Below are 20,123 nucleotides of genomic sequence, written 5' to 3'. Positions count from 1 at the left end.
GGAATGAAATTGAAAATTAACGATAAAAGAAGTAAGGAAAAATCATGCATCACTTGGAGAATGAACAAAAGGTTACTGAATGATCAATGGGTTATAGAGGACATCAAGGAGGAAATTAAAAAATTCCTAGAGATAAATGAAAACACAGACACAACATATCGGAATCTATGGGACAGATTGAAAGCAGTTCTAAGAGGAAAATTTATTGCTTGGAGTTCATTCCTTAGAAAAAGAAAAAACCAACAAATAAATGATCTAATACTTCAACTCAAAATTCTAGAAAAAGAAGAGCAAAACAACAGCAAAAGAAGTAGAAGACAAGAAATAATTAAAATCAGAGCTGAAATTAATGAAATCGAAACGAAAGAAACAATTGAAAAAATTGACAAAACTAAAAGTTGGTTCTTTGAAAAAATAAATAAAATCGACAGACCCTTAGCCACGCTAACGAAGAGAAGAAGAGAGAGAACTCAAATTACCAGCATACGGGATGAAAAAGGCAATATCACAACAGACACTTCAGAAATACAGAAGATTATCAGAAACTATTTTGAATCCTTATACTCCAATAAAATAGAAGATAGTGAAGGCATCGAAAAATTTCTTAAGTCATATGATTTGCCCAGATTGAGTCAGGAGGATATTGACAACCTAAACAGACCAATATCAATTGAGGAAATAGAAGATACCATCAAAAGATTACCAACTAAGAAAAGCCCAGGACCGGATGGGTATACAGCAGAGTTTTACAAAACCTTTAAAGAGGAACTAATACCAATACTTTTCAAGCTATTTCAGGAAATAGAAAAAGAGGGAGAACTTCCAAATTCATTCTATGAGGCCAACATCACCCTGATTCCTAAACCAGACAAAGACACTTCAAAGAAAGAAAACTACAGACCAATATCTCTAATGAACCTAGATGCAAAAATCCTCAATAAACTTCTGGCGAACCGGATACAAAAACATATCAAAAAAATTGTGCACCATGATCAGGTAGGATTTATCCCTGGGATGCAAGGCTGGTTCAATATACGGAAATCAATAAATGTTATTCACCACATCAATAGGCTTAAAAATAAGAACCATATGATCATCTCGATAGATGCGGAAAAAGCATTCGACAAAGTACAGCATCCCTTTATGTTCAAAACTCTAGAAAAAATAGGGATAACAGGAACATACCTCAATATTGTAAAAGCAATCTATGCCAAGCCTCAGGCTAGCATCATTCTGAATGGAGAAAAACTGAAGGCATTCCCTCTAAAATCTGGAACAAGACAGGGATGCCCTCTCTCACCACTTCTGTTCAACATAGTTCTCGAATCACTGGCCAGAGCAATTAGACAGACGAAAGAAATTAAAGGCATAAAAATAGGAAAAGAAGAACTCAAATTATCACTATTTGCAGATGACATGATTCTATACCTAGCAGACCCAAAAGGGTCTACAAAGAAACTATTAGAGCTAATAAATGAATTCAGCAAAGTGGCAGGCTATAAAATCAACATGCATAAATCAAAGGCATTCCTGTATATCAGCGACAAATCCTCTGAAATGGAAATGAGGACAACCACCCCATTCACAATATCCTCAAAAAAAATAAAATACTTGGGAATCAACCTAACAAAAGAGGTGAAAGACTTATACAATGAAAACTACAGAACCCTAAAGAGAGAAATAGAAGAAGATCTTAGAAGATGGAAAAATATACCCTGTTCATGGATAGGTAGAAGTAACATCATCAAAATGGGGATATTACCAAAAGTTCTCTATAGGTTTAATGCAATGCCAATCAAAATCCCAATGGCATTTCTTGTAGAAATAGAGAAAGCAATCATGAAATTCATATGGAAAAATAAAAGACCCAGAAGAGCAAAAACAATGCTAAGCAGGAAGTGTGAATCAGGCGGTATAGCTATACCAGACTTCAAACTATACTACAGAGCAATAGTAACAAAAACAGCATGGTACTGGTACCAAAACAGGCGGGTGGACCAATGGTACAGAATAGAGGACACAGAAACCAATCCACAAAACTACAACTATCTTATATTTGATAAAGGGGCTAAAAGCATGCAATGGAAGAAGGATAGCATCTTCAACAAATGGTGTTGGGAAAACTGGAAATCCATTTGCAACAAAATGAAACTGAATCCCCTTTCTCTCGCCATGCACAAAAGTTAACTCAAAGTGGATCAAGGAACTTGATATCAAATCAGAGACATGGCGTCTGATAGAAGAAAAAGTTGGCTATGATCTACATACTGTGGGGTCGGGCTCCAAATTCCTCAATAGGACACCCATAGCACAACAGTTAATAACTAGAATCAACAAATGGGACTTACTCAAACTAAAAAGTTTTTTCTCAGCAAAAGAAACAATAAGAGAGGTAAATAGGGAGCCTACGTCCTGGGAACAAATCTTTACTCCTCACACTTCAGACAGAGCCCTAATATCCAGAATATACAAAGAACTAAAAAAATTAGACAATGAGATAATGAATAACCCAATCAACAAATGGGCCAAGGACCTGAACAGAAATTTCTCAGAGGAGGACATACAATCAATCAACAATTATATGAAAAAATGCTCACCATCTCTAGCAGTCAGAGAAATGCAAATCAAAACCACCCTAAGATACCATCTCACTCCAGTAAGATTGGCAGCCATTAGGAAGTCAAACAGCAACAAGTGCTGGCGAGGATGTGGGGAAAAGGGTACTCTTGTACATTGATGGTGGGACTGCAAATTGGTGCGGCCAATTTGGAAAGCAGTATGGAGATTTCTTGGAAAGCTCGGAATGGAACCACCATTTGATCCAGCTATTCCCCTACTCGGTCTATTCCCTAAAGACCTAAAAAGAGCACACTATAGGGACACTGCTACATCCATGTTCATAGCACCACAATTCACAATAGCAAGACTGTGGAACCAACCTAGATGCCCTTCAATAGACGAATGGATAAGAAAAATGTGGCATTTATACACAATGGAGTATTACTCTGCATTAAGAAATGACAAAATCATAGAATTTGGAAGGAAATGGATGGCATTAGAGCAGATTATGCTAAGTGAAGCTAGCCAATCCTTTAAAAACAAATGCCAAATGTCTTCTTTGATATAAGGAGAGTAGCTAAGAACAGAGTAGGGACAAAGAGCATGAGAAGAAGAGTAACATTAAACAGGGATGAGAGGTGGGAGGGAAAGGGAGAGAGAAGGGAAATTGCATGTAAATGGAAGGAGACCCTCAGGGGTATACAAAATTACATACAAGAGGAAGTGAGGGGAAAGGAGGAAAAATATAAGGGGGAGAAATGAATTACAGTAGAGGGGGTAGAGAGAGAAGAGGGGAGGGGAGGGGGGAGGGGGGATAGTAGAGGATAGGAAAGGCAGCAGAATACAACAGACACCAGAATGGCAATATGTAAATCAATGGTTGTGCAACTGATGTGATTCTGCAATCTGTATGTGGGGTAAAAATGGGAGCGCATATCCCACTTGAATCAAAGTGTGAAATATGATATATCAAGAACTATGTAATGTTTTGAATAACCTACAATAAAAATTAATTAAAAAAAAATTGATTAGAAATGAAGTTTACTTAAAATTGTAAAAAGTCAAAAAACTTAAAGTCATGTATCTTAAGGATCATCTTGTTGCATATTTAAATACATCAAATGAAAGTGAAATTTAAAATAATGCAATCACAACTCAAAGTGTTTTAAATAACCTCGTTTACCTTGACATTAATTTCCTCATCTTATCATTTCAATTACATTTCCATTGCAAATAGCTCCACTTTGATGATTTGTGATCAATTTTATATTTATATTGTGATAACAAAAATTTGTGTTTTGATGACTAAATCATTTAACGCAATAATTTCACTACACAAATTTACATAATTGCTCTGACCAAAACATAATTGTACACACAGGTGGAGAAGAATGTATCTTTGAGGATAAACCTACTTGATTGTAATGCTATGGAACTGCAGTGGCTTCTAATTTATTTTGACTAATTAGGGAATAACATGTTATGCACTCCTATATGCACACACATATGCACACATGTGTAACACACAGAAGAGTCTATCTATGAATAACCAATTTATACAAATTCAAATTTATTAAATATATATTAGGTATGAATTACTGATGTAATTTGAACCTTTAGATATTTGTCACTGAAAGAAAAAAATTTAAGGTTCAGGTTCTCAGAACACTCAATCAATGGGTGTAACTGATTTTTAAAAGTTGTCTTAGTTGTGATATAATAAAAAACTATCATGATGAAATAGGATCTGAATAATTATATGTGAATAGTAATGTCTATGTACAGCTTTTAGCAACATAAAATGACTTTGAGGTTCCATGTTGAGATTAATCATCACAGAAGATAAAACCAAAAATACATTATGGAGGTTCAACTGATAATATTATTATGATTATTTTGTAATCTTATTTTATGCATGAAGTAAAAGTGTTTTAAAGAGAAAATTGCTTAAGTTTTGATGATTCTCTATGACACTTGATAAAAGAAAGGGATTTGATTTTATGTTAAGTAGATAAAAGTGGAGATGACATCTTTCTTGATACCTAGCTTCTAAACTAGCCCTAGATTTCATCACTACTTTCTAAATTAAAATATCAAATGAAAAAAAAAAGAAAATTCATTCACTCATTCAATTAACAAATGCTTACTATATGCAAAGAATTACAAACCTTGTAATGGATAAAAAAATAATATAGAAAAGAATTCTTGTTCTTAAGGATCTTAAAATTACAAGAAAAGCAAAGGGATGTACAAACTACAAAACAGCCATTTTTTTTTTCTTTTTTATAAAACATACACAAAATACAATGCACCATAAGATAAAGTGCTATAAAAGTTAATACAAATTGAACAAAGATCCACAGGAAAGAATCTCTAACATGTGAACATCCAATCTGCATGTAAGAAGTAATCTGAGTTAGATTACAAATGGAAAATTAGAACAGAGGGTATGATGAGATTCCATCCTGATAAAATACCATATGTAAAAATTAGGAAATGAAAAGTAGTAAGAAGATAAGTATTCTCAAAGTTTCTCAAGAATACATACTCTTGAGGCTTGGGCAGTACAGCCAAAAGCTCAAGATTTCTAGGACATTTACTTGTATCTTAAAAATAATGTAAAAAAAAATCAGTGCTCTCTTAGTATATACAAGTCCCTGGGTTTGATCATCAGCACTTTGAAATGTAAAATAAAAATAAAACTTACAGTCTCCTTCTTTATATACCTATGTTTGCTTTAACATAAAAAATATAACATTTTCCTCTGAAAAAAATTTCCAGTAAAACTAATACTCCAAGAAGATGGGGGGCAGCTGTGATTATCTTGTGTGAGCTCCCTAAATAATCCCAGTAAAAAGAATCTACATAGAATAAAGATAAAACAGATGGTATATGTGGCTGAAATGCTACTTTGGCTCAGGGAATAGAGTGGAGACTCTTTAACCAGTCAGTCTAGAGTTGGTAAAATCTCAGTCAGAAGACAGTACAGGTGTGGAACATGAAAAAAAAATTAAACATAAGGAATGACAGTCAGATCTATTCAGCAACGTTTAATCTGTCAGAGACATACAGGAAGGGTTTATTCATTTAACAAATATTCCTGGGTACCTCTAATGTGTGGTAATGGATAAGCTGTTGGAGAACGGAAAAAAAGAAGCAAAATTCCTGATCTTATAAGAACTTATATTCTAGTGTGGAGAAGTAAACAATAAAGTTGAAGGAAGTAATGAGACCATTCAGAAAATAAAATAGAAACAGCAATTATATATAGTAAAGGAAGGGATGTTTTGGAGCAACATAATAATTATTATTATTAAGTGGCTGAAGACACAGTAGAAGTAATAGAAATAAAGGAATAATAGGAAAAAGTCTATGAAGAGGAATGGGGCAAAGGTATTTTTTTTAGGTGTACACATTTGGAGTTGCCTGCTGATCTAATGGATAGAAATCCAAGACTCAAAAAATTCAAGTCTAAAGATTCAGACTTGGTGGGGCTGGCATTGTAGCTCTGGGGTAGAGCACTTGACTAGCACATGTGAGGTGCTGGGTTCCATCTTCAGCACCACATAAAAATAAATAAATACAATAAAGATATTGTGTCCATATACAACTAAAAATATTTTAAAAATATTTAGAATTGCTGAATTCAGGCAGACACTAGTAGAGTTCATGGGGACAGAAAAGAATAAAATTAGAGGGCATCCAGGCTCTGTAGTGCATGCCTTTAATCCCAGTGACTCAAGGGGACTAAGGCAGGAGGATAGCAAGTTAGAGACAGTCTCAGCAACTTAGTGAGACCCTGTTTCAAAACAAAATAAAAAGGGCAGAGATGTAGTTCAGTGGTAAAGCATGCCTGGGATCAATCCTTAGTACCAAAAAAAAAAAAGAAGAGTAAGGGGCAAAGGGCAGAAGACAAGAGACTTGATAAATATTCATGAGGGTAGGGGTAAAAAACAAAAGCAAAACCCCAAAGAAGAAAGAACCTAAGAGAAATATAAGAAAAATATAGCTAAGGACTAATTGGAAGAAAGACTTTGAAAAGAGATGTTAGGATTTGTGTATGCATTTTTTTCCTTTTTACCTGTTCATTCTTTTTCTGAACCCATTCCTTGTGCTTTTCTTCAGCAATTATCTTTTTTTTTCACGTTCTTCCATTTTTTTTCTTTTTTCTAGTTGTTGATTTAATTCCTGTGGATTTCATTTAAACAAAAGGCAATGTTTAAGGGAAGTTCCCAAATCACATATTTTTAAAAAGGTTGAGCTTAACCAAATTAAACAAGAATATAGTTTCCATTATACAATATATACCACTACTGATAATAACTTACTTAAGTAACTAGTCTACAATGAAAGAAAACATTAGTAAAAATATAAGCCATTTTTTAGAAATGCAAATAATTGCTTGGCAGCAAAACACTAGTTTCTTTTTTATTTATTTATTTATTTATTTATTTATTTATTTATTTTTATTTTTTTTTCATCTTCCATACATTTGATTCAAATGAGTTATGCATTTCCATTTTTACCCCAAATACAGATTGCAGGATCACATCAGTTACACATTCACAATGTTTAAATAATACCATATTAGTGACTGTTGTCACTAATATATAATATATATTATATATATAATATATAATATTATAATAATATATATTATTATAATAATATAATAATAGTAGGGGATAGGAAAGTCAGCAGAATACAACAGTCACTAAAACACTAGTTTTTTAGACTAAATTTCAGCTAAATTACCCTCATTGAAATCAACTTTCCCTTACATAAATTTTGGCACCACTGTAAGCTATTCGCAGTAGCTCAAGAGAATTGCAACTTTTTTTTACAGTTATAAAAAGGTTCCAGATTCTTGCTGAAGCTACAGAATAGGAATTAAGGAATTCCTAAATTAAAATTTTAAATTAGAGTTACACCCAAGAAGAAATCTAAAGAAGGTATTCAGTTTTCCATAGAGAAAAAAAGAATCAGAGTTTTCTTCACAGATTTTATAACTACTGGGATATAAAACAAAACCAAATTCATACCTCAGATTATTTAACTGTCTTGCTGTCACCAGAATCTACATGTCTGGGCATTTCCTCAGAAGAAAGAATGTGGAAGGTACGGCCAAATAAAACTACAAGTTGAATGCTACCACTCTGTCACTCACCGACTAAATTATGGCTTTAGTTGAGAAAGCTATTCAAACTAGACTTCTCTAGGACTCTACAATCATAATTACTTGTTAGTTTTCTTTCTTCCTTAGATACTAATAATCAGATACATTTATGAATCTTCCATTGTTCTCCCTTTCTCCTTCCCATCTTTCCTTTCTCTCCAAATACTTACCTCCACGGGCAATTTTCCAACTCTCAGGTTAATTCCAGGGTCTTAAATGAAGATAAAACTTTATACCAAGAACATATTTTTTTTGCATTTTAGAATGACTAATCAAAAGATACTTGTTTACCATGACTTCTGATCTTAAAATTCCACTGCAAAGAAAATAGTTGCCCTATCTCACTTAGAAAATCTTCAAACTTAGAATTCCATATCCCACAAAACAAATATCCACCTTGATAGGATTATTCACTACCTCATAGCTGTTATTCCTTCATTACTCACTCAATACACTCTAATTGAGTGCCTGCTATTGATCTAACAAGAACTGTGCATGTACACACACACACACACACACACACACACAAAGAAAGATGAAATCTTAGAAGTCTCTCATCTAATATTTTCTCTATATACCAAAGAATAAAGTGCTACACTGTGAGTTACTGGGTATAAAAAAAGGAGTTTGGAGAAAAGAACAAAAAGGGAAGACAAAGAGAAATGGTTTGAACCAGGATAGTCAGAAATGAGCAGTTTCTTAAAATAGTGAGAGAAGATGACTTTAAAAGAAGTGAAAGATGTGGGTGGGGATGACGATTAATTTAAAGTGTGGTACTAATTTCCTCTTTAGATAGAAAGAGGTTTTTTGAAGACAGTAAATTGAACACTATGATGAAGAATAAAAGTCAAAAGTGATGATTTAGAGCTCTTATTAAAACTGAAGGCTGAGTTTGAAATGATCAGTACTATTCTGAGGGAGATTGACTAGAAGGTTCCGACAATATACCCTATAAGGGGAAGAAAGTCTGGACTTGTGCCAGAAAACAAGTAAAAGGAGAAACACACAGAGTGTGTGTGGGTGTGCAGATATGCATGTGTGTATGTATGTGTATATACATGTGTATAAATTTACATATAGTAAAAGGCTAGATATAAATCTGACAACTATACATTCAAAATTTTCCAAACCAGTTCTAAATTTTCTTTTAAAGAAAAGTTTTAGTGTATGATTAAGCATGATTGATTATATTTATATACTTTTTAACAGTCTTCAAGTAACTCAAAAGGGGGACAATTAGAATGTTGCATTACTATTTTATGAATACCAAATTTTAGTTAATGTTGATATAGGTGATAATAAAGAAAAGATCCAAAAGTACCTAGAAAATGCTACCACTGACCTGAATAGTACTGTATTCTTATAATGTCTAGTTAAGTATTTGCCTACCCAGAATATACATCACATTCTCATACACTACCCTCTCTTCCAAGGCTAGCTACTCTTAGAATTTCCCATGCTGAATGGCTCCATCTATTCACCACTGAGGCAGGCCTCCTCCAGGATACAGCAGGAGTCTTCTTTCCAAAAGACCCTGTGTGTTCTTCTGGCACACCACTGAATTTCAAGAGGATTATAGCTATTTTCTTTTAGAATAAACATTTGGTAATGGAAAACAAAAGTCCAAAGAGGGTCCTAAACATGCATCATTATTTCAATACACTTTGCCTATTTTCAAATGATTTTTTACTATTGAAGGTAACAAAAACAAAAACAAAAAACAAACTGACAATTTTGAGTTTCACCAACTCTATATCCTACCCTATTCCTTCCTTAATGGTTGATAAATTAAATAGCTGAAGATCAAATGGTGAGGTTAAAAAATAACAGGAAAAAAAGTACCTGGACTAGTCACAATATAAATAATTTTTATAATTTTGAACAGATTACATTAAAATGTTAAGTCAAATGTTAAAAATTAGAATTAGCCAAAGACCACAGAGAACTTAGAAGAATTAAAGAATTATTTTAAATAATAAAAATGTAAATATATTTAATAACCTACAAAACCAATATGCTAGCTTGCATAATGTCAATGTTAATTTTCAGTGTTTACCATGTTTATCATTTCAACATTATTACAAATGTATAACATTTTTAATAGGGTAACTGTAAAGGGTTAAAACAATTTTTTAACTCAATCTCACAGAGATGTCTAAAACAAATTTAAATGTCTGTTACTGAAAACAAATTCATGAATGAAATGAGCTTTTTAATGATTCAACTATCCTTTAAGTTTTCCTTTAAATGGGGCATGGTGGCACTTGCCAGTAATCCCAGCAGTTTGAGAGGCTGAGGCAGGAGGATTACTAGTTCAAAGCAATCAGCAACTTAGTGAGACCCTGTTTCTAAATAAACTACAAAAAAGGACTGGAGATGTGACTCAGTGGTTAAGTACCTCTGCGTGGTACTGAAAAAAAATTTCCTTTAAATGTTAAAGGAAGAAAATAAAAAAGCAAGAATAAGTTCAAAAAGCAAATACTAAGTCTGATCTATTTGTTTCTAAAATGTTTCTTAATAAAAAGCACATAAATTGGAAATCTAAAGAACTTAATACCAGTTCCAGCTCTGCCACTAACCGAAACCTTGGCAAAGTTACTTCTCTCGCCTTCATGCTTCTTAGCTTTATAAGGATCTGAAATAAACAATTCCTTAAGGTCAAAAATCTGTGCTTCTAATGACATGGTTTGTAAGCAAATTAGGGAATAGAAAAATAAGGGAAAGCATGACTTAGGAAATAAAGAGAAAGACATGAAAATCCAAATAGATTTTGGCTGAAATTTGTGATGATAAGCCATCTTCTAATTCTGCATTGTTTTCTACCAATATCATCAGTCCCCCAACACCAAATGTCCCTCATATATCCTGCAAAGCAAACTGATCCTACTTCCAATGAAAGTACCTCCAATTTACACTTTCTGGATGACAGAAGTTAAATATTATTTCTGCAGAAAGCTATAATAGTTTTAGGCAGTATTCTTTAAAAGAAAAAAAAATAAATAAAGTTTTCACTCAAAAGAAATAAAATATAAAGACCATAATAGCTCAAAATAAGCTAACAAGTCATTGAGTACATGATCCGTATGTTATGGTTGATAGGTACAATTCCTTGGCATAACTAAAAGGCAAGGTTCATTCAAAAATATCGTAAATTGCTTCAAAGTTAAGTAATGAAGTAGTCATAAGAAATGTCAAATTACTAAAAACATGAAAAGGCTTTAATACATACAAATAATTATACCCTGCTATATGCTTAATGGTCGTGGCAAGGGCTTTATATTTATTATTTTAATCTGTTCTTGAAACAAATTTTCAGGGTAGTTATTATATACTTTCATATGTAATAACTAACTCGTATTGAATTCTTAATATATAGTAGGCCATATCCATATCCTATTCATTTAGACCTCATAATAACAATGAAAGGTAAATATTATTCTCCCCCTTTCACTGATAGTGATTCTCCTTACAAGTGACTTCTATAGTAGCTAGAAAAAAATGCAAATGAACTGTGCTTTACCACTAACTTACTCTACCAGTGTTTTCCAAGTTGTAAGTCTAAAATCAATTTAAAAGATTATAATTGACTTTCATAAAAATGAATACCATGTTTTGAATAAATTAAGATACTTTTTCAAATATATATGTATATACATCTATGTATAGGTTTATAGTTATGTTCAACATGAAAAAAAATAGATTTCTCACTGTGAACAAATATTTTTCAAAAACACTACCCAAGGACTGATGAACAGTGGTAGAACCCTTGCCTAGCATGTGCAGGGCTCTGGGTTTGATCTCTAGCAGTCTAAGAAAAAAAAAGAAGCAGGAAAAATAAAAGCCACACTAAATATTGGAACTAGTAATGTTAAAAGAACTAGTAATGTTAAAATCTAAAGTTGAGGTAAAGGGAAGAGACTGGGGTCTCAAAAATAAACATTAATTCTGAAAACAAATTTTAAAAAATCTTCTCCAAAGGCTATGACTAGCAATGATAGAAATGCCAATACCAATAAAAAACCAAATCAGCCATCTGTATACTTTGTTTCATTTAATCCTCACAAAAATCCCATGACAGGTACTATTTTTCCCACCTTGTCCAGATGGGGAAACTGAAGTATAAAATCTAAATAAATTGGCTAAGATCATCCAGCAAGTAAAAAGACTAGAACTAGAGCTTTTATTAAGCCTGGCTGAAACCAAACCACAAAGTCTTTTTCAAGCCCTGTGCTTGCTAAGAGGAAATAAATACTACTCTCACAGTGTACATTTCCAGGAATAAATTTGTATTCTAGAATACAAAGTATCATGTAAAAGGGAAATGCCAGAATATACTAATTTACACAATCATTTGAATCATTCCAAGTCTCCTGAACAGATGATTGCCTACCTGGTATAAACTCATCACAAAAATAAAAACGAATTTCAAAACCAATATGAAAAATTTCAAGGAAGATCATAAAGGGCAAAGAAAGTGCCAAAGCTTTAGTTCCCATGATTTTTTATAATAACATGGTTACTAACAGACTAGAATAAACTAAAATATCCAACCATAGTGTACCAGTTTACTATATTTTAAAACACATTAATACATTTTAAATATACTTTAATAATAAGCAATCTTTTTCTTTTCTTTGCTTTTCTTTTTTTGTGGTGCTAGGGATTGAACCCAGAGCATTGTGCATGAGAGGCAAGCACTGTACCAAATGAGCTATATCCCCAGCCAATAATAAACAATCATTTTATAGTGATGTTGAAAAATATTTAATGAGGGACGAGGTAGAGCTCAGTGGTAACATGTTTTCCTAGCAAGCACAAAGCCTTGGGTTAGAACCCCAATGCAGCTCCAAAAAATACAAAAAAATTAAAATAACATGGAAATATATTAATAATATAACAGGCAAAAAAACAGATTGAAAAAGATTGAAACTATTTCACTAAAAACAAGAAGTATCTTTCACCATTTCTGTGATAAAAAGAAATCAGAGAGTGAGTCTGGATAGGGAGCTTAGGTGATGGCAAGTTACACAAATCTATTTACTCGACAGGGCACATGCTCTTTGGTAGGTAGAATAGATTCCTGTCTCTATTTCAATTTTTCTCTTCTTTCCTAGAACTTTTCCTGAGTATATAGTTGAATTTACCTAAGAGCAAAATTCTATTTTATGTCTCTCTAGATATACATTTGTACATAGCCCTCTGTATCCATGGGTTCTGCAACCATGGATTTAATCAAGCATAAATTGAAAATATGCCAAAAAATTGTGCCTATACTGAGCAGGGACACATTGTTTTCTTGTCATTATGCTGTGAGCAATTCAGTATAATAACTACTTAGGTAGTGTTCACATTGTATTAGGTGATATAAGTAATTAGAAAAGATTAAAAGTAGATAAGGAGATATATACATTAAATGCCTTTATATAGAAAGACTTGAGCATTGAGTATTTTGGAATCCAAGAAAGTCCTGGAATCAAACCTCTTGGACTCTTAAGATGACTGTTTTTATTTTTTTAAAAACTTACATAGAAGAAAGTTTAGAAGGCTATATTCCATAATTTTAACAAAGATTATTATTAGGTAGTGAAATTAAAAGAGCTTTTCATTTTCTTAATTATATTTAGCTATATTTTCTAAACGTTCTTCTAATAAATATACTGCTTCTACAATTAGATTTATTAAGATTAATATAGTAAACAAATACAAATAAATGCACACACATTGTTTTCAGGAACAATAAGATTAACATTTTAATTTACAAAAGCAACTCTACTCTGTGAGCTCACTGTCGTAGAGAAAGAATACTGTCTACTTGTACCTCTAGAGCTTTCTGTTGCAGCCGGTCATGTTCTTATTTTTCTTTGCCAACAAACCACACCTCCCATGGTGTCAGGCTGCTTTCTCCTAAGTGGACCTGTTTCTGTTCTTCTTGGTTATCTTCTGATTCAACTTTACTGTTATGAAAGAAAGGATACTGTAGAACTTGTACACGAAATACTTCTCTTACTAGTCAAAAATCATTTAACTATACAATGAAAACAAAATCTAACAACATATTTTCAATACTGTTATTTTAAAAATATATGAATCAATTATATAAAGCAAAAATATGAAAAATCAGGAAAAGGAAATCTAATTTTGAATTACTTTACTCATTTAGTTATTCCACTTTCTTCAAAAACCAAATTATTTAAAAACCCAATGGAATAGCTTGAGCCCAACCTATGTGCCTCAAGGTCACTTGAGGAAATTATTTATTTCTAAAATTTTATTTTTTTATTCTTAAAAATTCTATCTATACAAGTAATCACTAATTACTACTAGTACACATAATCTTTTGTAGGTGTGTGTGTGGCACCAGGCATTGAACCCAGGGCCTTGGACATGCCCCTGAACTATATCTACAGCTCCACTACCACATTCACACATATACACATAACGTTAATCAGATCCTGGGGAAGACCTTTCCCTTTCCCTCCACTATATAGCATAGAAAAAAAGTAATTTGTACATATATACTGGGAGAATGATGAAAAGCAAATAATTTAATAATTAGGAATTCTGGGTAAAGGATGAACAAAAGTTTTTTATATTCTTTTTCTTTAAATTTGAAATTATTTTGAAATAGAAAGCTGTAGAAAAAAATATACCCTTCTTTTTTTCAGTGCTGGGAATTGAAGCCAGAGCCTCATTCATGTTAAGTATACTCTGTATCATCAGAGCTACACCCACAACTGCTGTGGCCCTTCTCTCCTTCAACATTTAATATTTTGTTTGATGACCTTTTGCCAGTTCTTAGAGTATACAAGACTCTCTAATCTGGTTATCTCTAATCATTGTCTTCATCTCCACTTTGTACTTCTATCAGTCTGACATTTCTGGGTATACAGAAAATTAACTATATGAGTAAATAAAGAACAGAGGATTGGGTTGGATACATAAGCCTCACAAAACTTATGGAAAACTTAACAATCAGTACTCACAGATAGGAAGGTTGTTCAGTACCCAACATAGCTCCAGGGGCAAGTTTATTATATAGACTCAGGTATGTGTATCTTCAACATTGTTCCTTCTAACAAACAATTGCCTCACAACTGCTTTGTACCACTTTTTCTACCTCATAGATTCAGTTTCCCTAATTTTTTTTTGGGGGGGGGTTATGTTATTTAATCATCCATTCATGTCTTTTCAGAACTTGTATTCTAAGTGGAAAAGAGACATTGTTAATATATTATTTCTTAGGCACATATTTCCTTTTCAGTCTTGCATTATGACCTCATCTGTTCTCAGCTTCAACTATCACTATATGCTGGTGATATCTGGATCAGCTATTCTGGGCCAGATCTCTATCTTAAGTTCCACACTTATTTCCAACAATTTTATAGACAGCTCCATGATATTGAACTCAGTCCATTGAAAAAAAAATCTAAGCATTTTCCAGCATCCACCACCCCCTTTCTTCCCCACTAAGAAAAATTTTACTCCTTTTATAATCCTAAATGGATGTTACCACCATCCACCCAGTTACCTAATCCAGAAATCCAGATCTGACTCCACCAGTTACCCCCTCCATGTCTGATTCCCCCTACCCTCATGCCCATACAATCACTAGTCATATCAGTTCTACATCCTTCAATTTTCTCAAGTGATTCTTTTCTCAAACCTTTCAAGCACTCCAAACATAAACAGTGTCTAGCCTTCCCTTTTAAATCATTCTCTAAACCTGCTGGCAGATTTGCCCCTACCAATGCATCCTTTTATCATGTAACTTCTCATCTCAAAGTTCTTCAGGGCCCATTTGCACACAGGATGAAATCCAAACTCCTTAGCCTGACATCCATAAATTGACTACTGCCTTTCTTTTCATAAAAGGATGATCCATACTCTACATTTCAGTCATGTTGAACTTCTGTGGGTTGGTAAATGCACTATGGTGTTGTACTCTTCATCTTTTGCCTAAAACTGAAATGCCTTTCCTCTACCTTCACATATGGCCAGATTATGAGCTTACTTTCATGAGTAAAATAGCCTGGGAATAAAATCTCTACCTGCTTCTTCCTAGTTTCTGCACATATTTAAATTTCTCTAAAAAAGAGATCTCATCTGTAAAATGGAGATTACAGTAGTAGTTGCATGAAGAAGTGAAGCACTTAGTATAGTTCTGGGCCCTCAGTAAGTACATTCTGTGCCATTTATTATAATTATTACTATAACTAACTCTTATTCTTCCTTCAAGATTTATTCTGATACTATATTGTCTGGGAAACTTTCTAAAAACTTCTGGATTAACTGCCTTGGGCTTCCTGTCACTGGTCTTCCTCTGCCACCTGCCATGAGTTCCGTAAAGAAAAGTACATGAATGAATGAATGAATAAATAAATAAATAAGAACATGGCTGTTTGTGATAGCATAGACCTGTAATCCCAGCAATGTAGGAGGCTGAGATAGGAGGATTGTATGTTTGAGGCCAGCATGTAAAAATAAAAAGGTTTAGGGCTATAGATTAAAGCACCTTGGATTCAATCCCCAGGACTGGAAAAAAAAAGGAAAGAAGAAAACCAAATATGTTTTGACTGAGGGTCTAGATTATGAAACACTGTTGAAAGAAGAAATTAGTCAAATCAGTTTTTTTTAGATAACACTTTAAATACTTCCTGCCTTAACATTTTTAGCAAACATGTTCAAAATGTATAGCATATAAACTACAGATATACTCCTAATAAAGAAAAGCTTCATAATTAGCTATTTATGAAAAGAAACTTATTAAGGCATAACTTTCCTAAATATAGTTATATGAAAGACAGAAAAGAACTAAATAGAAAAGCAGTAGGCCCAAAGCATATTATAAAAGACTCCAGAAAAATACTTTTCATCATCTTGTCTTGAGGTCATCTTTGATCATCTTCTCAATCCCAGCCAATACACTTGAAGGTTAATCCTCTTTTAAGCATAAGTCTACTTGTACTGAAAATTATCTTGAGGGATTAGGGTGTGACTGAGTGGCATAATGCTTGCCTGGCATGTATGAGGCCCAGCACACACACAAATCTGAGCACATAGATATGTGCAGCCAATGCCTGAGTCTATCTCAAAGAAGCCTTATTCTACTAGTATGCCACAGTCAGATGTAGCTAGTAAGGGGCAGAGAGAGCCATAAAATCCCAGAGCTCTTGGTTTCTCTGTACTCTACAGAGGATGCTGATAGCCCAAAACAATGGCTGGGCTATGACTCAGGCTGCCTTCCTTCATCTCATCCCATACAAGCTATCCAGAACAACAACTAAAGGAACACAGTCATCTTCTAAAAGAAAAGAAGTGCTAGTTTTTCTGAACCATTTGAAAATAATCATGGTATCTAACTATTCTCCAGGAAGGAGAAACAGGAATTCATTCAACACACATTTATTGAGTACCTAATAAAAATCTAACACTTGCCACACACAAGACCTAACAAATTCTGCAATCTTTCTAGACCCACATCCTCAGTATTCTTTTGACTCATGGGGAATGAAATGTGCTTAGGCAGCCTTAGCCCTATTAGCTCATTCAGGCTTTGGGTGAGACATAGATAGGTCTGGCTCCTCCCTTGACAGGTTCCATTTGATTAGCATTTTGGCTTGTGGAAGCTAATACAGGGTCTCAGTAGTTGAGTTGCAGTTTTTCATGGTTATTTATTCCTCAGGCTGATAAACTATGTCCACCTTGTTTAGTCCTGTTAATTATGTTCAGAAGGTATTTCACACATCTTTAAAATTCATTTTAAAAATATCTAATACCCACTAAGTCCTAAATAATCCCTACAAAACATAGATGAAAATGGTCTCTTAAAACCCTAACTCTTACCACTGAGTCTATGAGGTTAATATGAGATGGCCTCTTTCTTGTTTTTTCAAGCAGCCTGGACAGCCTGCATGGTTACTCTTCCTGGTTTACATTTCCACCAACATACCACTCATCTTTAAAAGAGTAACTTTTGTAACCATGTATGGGTCATTTCAGATGGTTCCACATTCCATTCATTCATTCCTTATACAGAGAGGGGCCATCTTGTCACTCACACATAAAGTATGGGTTCTCTGGTCTGCATTTTTTAGATCTCCTGTATTGTTCCTTATATAGTTTGATGATCAGAAACTTGTAAATTGGCTTCTGAAGATGACGTTTACCCCAAAATAGACCTACATTATTACAGTGATAGGCCTTTTGCTTCTATTTATATATACCCTAAAATAGTCATGCTGTATAAGAGGGAACCTGATCAGTTTACCTCACTACTAGGCCCAGGTCTGCTAATAAATTGGTGTATGCCTTTGAGTCAGACTTTTTATTTGTGTTCTGTGATGCAGTTTTATTACATGTAAAATGAGTGGATCGAGCTGGGCTTTAATTTAATAAAATCTTGTATATTTTATTTATGGTCCCCAGTACCTAAACTAATATGTGGCAAAACATAGATGTTTGCTGACTGATTCACTGTAGAAATAAACATTATGATGGTTTTTAATAATCCCTTTGCTTCAAATATTCTTTGATACAACAATAACTATTCCACTGAAAGTTCGTCCTCAGATCAGACACAACCCTGCCTCTGCATGCTGTCGTGGACTAAAATCTGTGCTTCAGCTGTTTACACTATTACAACCTACTACATAAAACACAATTTGGAACTAAGATTATGGACAAGAGTTCTTCAGTTCACCATCTGGATTTCTGAGGATTCGTAAAACTCCTGAAATAGAAGCAGTTTCGTGTGTTTGAGACTATATACGGGTCATTTTTAAGGAAACTGAGATAGCAGCAATTAAAGAGCTAAGAATCAGAAAACATGTCATCTGTAAGAAATGGCCCAGGACTCTCTGCAGAAAGGGCTGCATTTAAGGATGCAGGCGCCTGCTCAGCCTCTAAGGTGGAAGACAGGAGATGGGTTTGGTTTGCTGAAGGTACTTGGAAGGGTCCAAGAAACCTTGGGACCGGTTGTATAGGTCGGGCAGCCTCAGGTTTACCTGGCGCGCCCCGGTAACTCCGTTCCTCTTAGGCTCAACACCTCGGTCTCTACGTCATGGGCATCTTCGTCCACATCTTCCTCATTCTCTCCTTCACCATGTTCATAGTCAAACGAGAAGCTGTGGTGACTGAGGGGAGACAACAGTGACATGGTGGAATTGCTGCAGCTCTGAGGCAGTGGCGACCAACAGATAGACGTCGCCACCGCCCCCAGGGACCCGTCATGAAGGCGGAAAAGGAGGCCACGGAGGCCTCAGACTCGGAACTGCAGTCAACAGGATGCCAGGAGGGGAAGAAGCAACACTCCACGGCCACACAGCCCGCTTCTGGCCCGTCAAGTTCAAACCGACTGAGCAGAGGTGGGGACATGCTCTCCCAGCAGGCCCCGCGCGCTGGGCCTGGCCAATCCAGGCCGGTCAGGTGCCGCGTTGCCATGGCGACGCAAGGAGGACGCGACGGCTGTGTCTGGGCCTATAGAGCGTGGCTTCCTCTCTGTCTGCCCTTCTTCCTGTGTCTGGAAGGTGCCTGTTGCTTGTGAACTTATTCAGTTCTGCCTTTCTTCCAGCTGACACCTTCGCGGGGACCTGGGCTTTTTTTGAGGTGTTGTTGCAGACCATTTGGTATTTGAAATAACGTTATTACTGAATAAAGCAACTCCTCTTAAAGGGAAAGAGGCAGAATTAAGGACTAACATCCACCCCTCCACCCCACCCCCACCCCAACACACACATAAAATCAGGATTATGTGCACCAGTCTTGATTTCCTTGAACAAGTCATGCTTTTTTGAGGGTGAGGCAATTTAACTTTACAAGTGTATCCAAGAAAGCAGGTTTAGGTGGCATGGGGATGTAGCTCAGTGGTAAAGTGCTTGCCTAGCATGCATGGGGCCCTGGGTTCCATCCCTGCTACCAAAAATAATGCAGGTTTAGGACAATCTTTTAGTGTTTTGATACATCTTGTTTGCCTGGCGTCTTAAGGCAACTAGTCTGTCTACACCTGCGAATTGTTTTTACTTTTTTAAGCCTCTATTATGTGCTAAGCCTCTAACTTTTGCTAAGCACTGGGGTAAAAGCTGCTGTTACTCTAAATTCCTCATCTTTTTGTGGCGAAAAATTTAATTAAAATATGCTGTGATGTGTATTTTATGAGGAAAGAATATTTTGTGGGAACTCAGGGATTGGAGATGGGGATAAAGGTAGCAAGAAAGATGACAGACATTATAAAGCTGGATGCTTTATTTATACTGTTGTAAATTTAGCTCTGTCTAGTTCATAATTTGTATAAGTGGTAATGTGAAAATGGACAGTGGCTAAATATAGCACATAAAGTTGTTACTGATCAACGAGTAATACACCATCCTTGATGAAGTTTAGATCTACAAAA

At 34.7% G+C, this 20,123-nt stretch overlaps 1 pseudogene; it reads right to left on the bottom strand.

Moving 5' to 3' along the window:
• LOC143640997 (coiled-coil domain-containing protein 34-like) overlaps positions 1 to 19,174 on the bottom strand; it is a 33,311-nt pseudogene extending 14,137 nt beyond the window's left edge.
• Positions 19,175 to 20,123: the final 949 nt, after the last annotated feature.

This window comes from Callospermophilus lateralis, unplaced genomic scaffold (assembly GCF_048772815.1).
Source record: "Callospermophilus lateralis isolate mCalLat2 unplaced genomic scaffold, mCalLat2.hap1 Scaffold_82, whole genome shotgun sequence".
In the NCBI taxonomy this organism is placed as follows: domain Eukaryota; kingdom Metazoa; phylum Chordata; class Mammalia; order Rodentia; family Sciuridae; genus Callospermophilus; species Callospermophilus lateralis.
Note: the sequence above shows the minus strand (reverse complement) of the source record. Positions and strands in the feature narration are given on the sequence as shown.